This window comes from Panthera onca, chromosome D3 (genome assembly GCF_046562875.1).
Source record: "Panthera onca isolate mPanOnc1 chromosome D3, mPanOnc1 haplotype 2, whole genome shotgun sequence".
Taxonomy (NCBI): Eukaryota; Metazoa; Chordata; class Mammalia; order Carnivora; family Felidae; genus Panthera; species Panthera onca.
In genome coordinates this window covers 83,367,525-83,373,524 of record NC_138350.1, presented here as the reverse complement: position 1 = coordinate 83,373,524, position 6,000 = coordinate 83,367,525, and the positions used below count along the sequence as shown (strand labels likewise).

Genomic DNA, 6,000 nt, shown 5'->3' with positions numbered 1-6,000 from the left:
AGAGGGAGACACAGAATCTGAAACAGGCTCCAGGCTCTGAGCTGTCAGCCCAGAGCCCGACGCGGGGCTCGAACTCACAGATCATGAGATCATGACCTGAGCCGAAGTTGGACGCTTAACCAACCAAGCCACCCAGGCGCCCCTATACGTGTTCTTTAAATGGCAATGAAAGTGTGGGAAATGTTAACTAATATTCAGTTTAAAAATCTTTACACCTCTGAAACACTAGAATCTAGGAGGGATACTCCTTCAGAAAGTTACCCTTGAGGTTTTCTTCATTGGTTTAGAAGTTGTGGAACTTTGGTAACTGTGTTGCTGGTAAGCGATTTAAGAATTCATGATCCTGGCCTAGGACTGGGAATGTTATGTCATTGTCTTCTTTCTCAGTGAAGCGGCTCTCTATAGGGTCTAAAGAAGTCTGGACACATGAAGTTCCTCATGAAGTTGTAAACTTCAAGTCTCTCAATCCCACTGAGTTCTGTCAGAAGACAGGTTTTCCTTCTCAGTTTCTCTGTCACACGGTGGAGACAAGAGATGGTGTCGAGGAAAATGACAACAGTTTTGGTGTCTTGGATGATGAGAAGATTGTCCAGTGGCTCCAATACTCCGGAGTGAGCACGCTAGGTCAACTGGTCTGCAGTGCCCCACAGTGAAGGTAGCCTCTTTTGGGACTTTAAATTCTCCATTTTTTAGCAGAGCCACCAAGGGAAGGAGACTGTTGCAGGCTGGATGTGCCAGCAGGGCCCCACAGCGATGGAGCTCAGGTCCCAGGCTTGCCTGCTCTGGAAGGAGGCCTTGGGGCACACCATCGCAAGCTGGAGCAGCACATTCAGCATGCCTGAGCCATGGCCACCTGGGTTTGCGGACCCATTCTAGTGACAGTGTTCCCGCATTGTGGAGAGAGGGGGTCAAGACATCGAGCTCTGAGCTGTTCATTAGCTGACCAACCCGGGCAGGATCCTGTACCAAATACTTGGCCAAAGGACTCACTGTAGCCATTGGTGAGGAAGGACAGGGACCAGCAGGTGTCCAAGAGAATGTTGCTGTCATGGTTGTGAAGGAGACGGAAGAGGACGGGCCACATTTGCTTTAGTGCATTTTCAAAAGGGTTTATGTTCTTACTTTGACACAGGGTGGACAAAACCTGTGTACTTTTCCACAGAAACATGACTGATGTGGTTGGTGAAACCAGGGTCAGCAAATGAGGGATGGCATTGCTTGAGATGATGTCTCTGAACTCTGGGTGGTTTCCTGCTGTGTAACCAAGAACCCACCCTGTGTGTTCACACACAGTCCTGTGGAAGGAAGACAGGAGCTCGATCAAAGATGAGACAGATAGCGTCCTTCCACAATGGCTCGGGTCTTCTCTGAAGTCCTTAAAGCAATGTTGGTCAGAGTCCAGATTACCTCTGCCTGCGAGCAGGGGTACAGGGATGACTTCAGGAACTCGACCAGCCTAGGAAAGAGCTTTCCTTCAACAGTCTGTTTTAGAGGAGGTTCCTTGTCCCGGGACAGCATTTTCTTAGCTTCCTGAGTGGACTGGAAATGTAAGTCTGGATCTGAGGCATACACACCATTGATTACTTCATGCGGGATGAGGCTGACTGGCTTGGATGGCTCTTCAGAAGCTGGGTCAGGGGAGAGATTGTTGATGTTCCATCTGTTTAGAGCCTGTTCACCTTTCTCAGCCATCTTCAGGCTAACAGCCATTGGCTATTGCCATCTGATAGATGCATCTTCGCTCCAGTACTTTAATTTTCTTGGCCTCTCTTCTGGAGCTTCTTTTTAAATTTTTTTATAGCTTATTTATTTTGAGAGCGAGAGAGAGAGGGCATGAGCAGGGGAGGAACACACAGAGAGAGAGAGAGAGAGAGAGAGGGAATCCCAAACAGGTTCTGCATTGTCAGCATGGAGCCCGATGACTTGAACTCACAAACGGCGAGATCATGACCGAGCCTAAACCAAAATTCGATGCTTAACCAACTGAACCACCCATGCGCCTCTCTCCTGGAGCATTTAAACTCAGCGTATTGATAGGAAGAAGTAACCACCTGGCAGGAAGCCACTGTGATTGATGAAACAGAAAGAAAGCAATATTCAAAGCCCCAAACCCAAGTTCCAATTTGTGACTGAATAGAAGGTAGAATTCAATATCATCCACAGTGTTATTTAACTTTCCTAGTCAGTTCTTTCGCTGATAGATTAGTGGTATCACCTGACTCTCCCAAAGTTTAAGGCTATTTTTCAAGAAGGAAATTATTGATGCATTAAAAAACTTTAAAAATTCATAATTCCTATTAATATTCCTCAGGGAATGCAAGGCATTGTCATTGTTATGGCAGCAAAAATTCTTTGAACTAAGTATACTAAGGGTGAATCACTCTAGTTAAAAAAAGTATACTTTTATAGTGATATTTTTGAGTGTCTCAGAAGTCTGTCAAGGGCTGTACTTGGGGACTCAGTATTTACACTTTCACTTATGTATACACATTCTCTCGTCTCCCATAAAATATTGATTAAGCATTTATATTCATTGAGTAAAGTAATACATAATTCTAACACATAGTATTGATTTTCAAAAAGATCATAATTTACACATGAGATTGTATGGTCAGTCGTTATGCAGCCAATGACATTTTTCTAAATTTAGTGCAACAAATATATGAATGATTGCTCAGCTACTCCAGTTAGTAATCTCTCCTCCCTGTTTTCTCCAAGAACATCCGTGTCTCATAATTCTAGAAGAGCTATGATTTTATGCTCTACTTGGTATTTGAGCATTTGATCAATACTAAGGATATTTCAGAGCATATGGGAAAAGCCGAACAGTAAAAAACATGCACAGAAAAGTCTTCTCAGCAGAAAAGTGGACAGTGAAGATAAAAAGCCAGAGGAGAATGAACAATGGCAGAAAGTTATTTAGTTTCATGTTGGGTTAAAGCTTGTTCACAAGAGAATGGACTATACGTAGATAATCAACAAAGTGGAATCTCCATAGACACAGAAAAGTGAGGGATGGATTCCTGTGCATCAGGAAAGGAAAGGAAACCGGTAGGTAAAAATGCCCATGTAAAGAATTGTTGACAGGAAAGAGAAGTCACCGTTGAGGTGATTTGCAGTGAGGTGGAGAATATCTGAAAAAAGCACACGTGTTTTAAATCCACCCAAAGGGAGAATGGGAGAGAGGCTGGTTAGAAAACATGGCAGGACTGGCAAAGCCCTAAAGGTTAACCTGAAATTGCTGCTTCTGTATGTATAGAGGGACTATGCTGTCTGGTTTGTGGTTTTTCTTCACTAAAACTCAGTGTCTACGAAGCTATTGCCTAGTGGTATTCACGCAAGGGCCGTGCACACGGACATTAGGTCATGAGATTTGGTGTAGGCCATTCATTTAACCTTGGGAAGAAAGAATGGGATGTTCTGAGAGCCCCTGCTGGGAGGGCTTGAGGTGGCTGTGAAAGGTCTCTACCAGGACTGTCCTTTATGGAAAAGCAGGCTACCCTTGAAGACAACGGTACCAGAGGCAGAGGAGTCTGGAGAAGAATGTAGAAGAAAAATTACTAAGCCTAAGTACTGTAGAGTTCAGGAATGTGCTATCACGTGAATGAACTATTTTTTTTTCTATTGTGTGTAAGGGGCATTTTTAATCACGTGTATGTATTCAAAGAAAAGATTAAACAGTTACCTTGAAAAAAATGACACAAACCCTAATCATATTATTTATTAACTTTGCAAATATAGCTACTAAAGAGTTAATTAAGAAGAAAAAAGAAAACCTCACCAAGGTTACAAAGCAAGCAGTTATAATAGTAAACAGGAAATCAGTCTATAATCACTCTTTATTAACTGTAGGCTTTTGTGCTGAACAGAAATTAAAAATTTTTTAAATTATTTTTAGAGCAATTTTATCACTGGAAGTCTTTTGTTGACATTTAACTTATCCTTTCAAACCGTAAAATTATTTACAAACCCAAAGTTAAAGACATATTATGTAGTCAGAATTGTCCTTTTCCAATGTCACTCAGTTTTCACAATGAGCTGTGGAAGGAGATCTTGCTTTGTCTCAAAGGGATTTTTCTGACATTAAAAAAACTGGCATTTTTTATCAGTTTCAGTGTTGTTTTTCCATAACAGCTGTTTCAAGAAATATCAACTGAGTTCACATGAAGTATTTTGCCTTCTAGATTCCAAAACCACTAGGAGGCTCTTTCTCTATCAGGGTCCTTGACTGTGAAAATATGAACTGGGGCCAGTCCTCTAAGAAAATGAATGGTGCCCTAAGAATCAGAGCCAGTATCCTCATCCTGGTTCTATTATTGAGAAACAAACAAACAAACAAAGAAACAAACAAACAACTACATCCAAGCCAGATAAAGGCATAACATTCCAAAGGCTAACAGTATTTTACCATACACACATAGCATACACAGCCTTACATAACAGTAGAAACACTATCCCCAGGTTCCTGGATTCTGATGGGGCCTGCCTTTGGGCATATGTTACCCCCTCCATTTGTTTTGAAATCCTAATCCTTGATGATGTTCTTTTGCCAAGAAGTCTGCTTTTGAATCAACTCAAGCCGACCAGAAGAACAGTTTTCCAAAGTCCGTAAAGTACAAAGGAAGTATGTATTTACACAAGGAATGAGATTCAAAGAATCTAGTACTTCAGTTGGAGCGAATTGCCCACCTCACTGAGGCACCCTGTCAATAATCAGTACAGTATAACATACCCAATTATGATCTAGATTCCCATAATCTGAGCACGGCCTTCACAGATACAAAATATTTTTTATCTGGTCAGAAACCCAAAAGCAAAACAAGTTAGGAAACTTGGTTCCAAGAATTCCAGAGCAAACATGCTTTCCAATTACAGAACTACAGTTTCTTTCTTTCTTTTTTCTTTAAAAATATAGTTGACATATTATATTAGTTTCAGGTGTACAACATAGGGTTTCGACAATTATATACATTACAAAATGCTCACCACGGTAAGTGTAGTTACCATCTGTTACCAGACAAAGCCATTACATTATTGTTGACTCTATGCTATACTTTTCATCCTCCCGACTTATTTATCCTATAAAAATATGACTTCTTAAGCTCTTCTTGATTACTCTTAAAGTGCGAATAAATCTAACAAGTGTTTAAAACGCTTCAGAAAATATAGCCACTCTTTTAATACCAGCAAAAACGCAAATAAAATATCTATTTTTATACAAAGGAAATAGTGACCCCAAGGTTCTCATATTGGTTGGATTTTTGTGATGTTGTCAGTTAAATGTATTAAGATGTCAGGGTAATTATAGGCCATCTAGGAGTGAGTCAATTCACTGCAATTTTATTTAGTCTTCACATTTTAAAACCCTTGAAATAAAATGCAAAATGTCTATTTTATATATGTCATCAATCAGGGAAATAAATACATAATGGACTAATTGACCTCTAATAATTTACCTTTTCTGATTACCTGATCCTCAAGATTCGGAGTGTTTGTTCTTCCAGAAGTGCATCTCCTGCTGGGACAGTAATTTACCACATTATACTCTAATTTATATAATGTCAAAAAGATTAGCTGCTACCAAATCTGTAACAATAACGCAGCAGAATTTTCGAAGCATCTCGTGGCAATGACTATTTTGGCAGAAATTTCCTACCAGTTGTGGAAGGAGAAGGCATTTGACTTTCATGGGGTCACTCTTGGTTTTCAAGGAAGATTTGCATTATTGATAAAGACACACAAAAACACATGTACACACACACTGAGCAAAATCAGTTGGAGAATGGTTGCTTCATTAGAAAACACTAAAGCTGTTTAATTTTGATTATGTTATTATTACCACTACAATTTGAGACAATCTGAGTGAACCAAACCTTCAGGCAGCATTAAGAGCCCACCTTACAGATATTAGTAACACCCACTTAAAAATGGGAAGGACACCTAACTGAAGGCTTGTGCAACATTATCTGCAGAGCTAAGAAGGGGTATGTTTAAAGTGTT

The 6,000-nt window shown here is 40.3% G+C and overlaps 1 pseudogene; it reads right to left on the bottom strand.

The window, feature by feature from the left end:
* Window positions 1–383: 383 nt before the first annotated feature.
* LOC132665030 (importin subunit alpha-8-like) overlaps window positions 384–6,000 on the bottom strand; it is an 82,877-nt pseudogene continuing 77,260 nt past the window's right edge.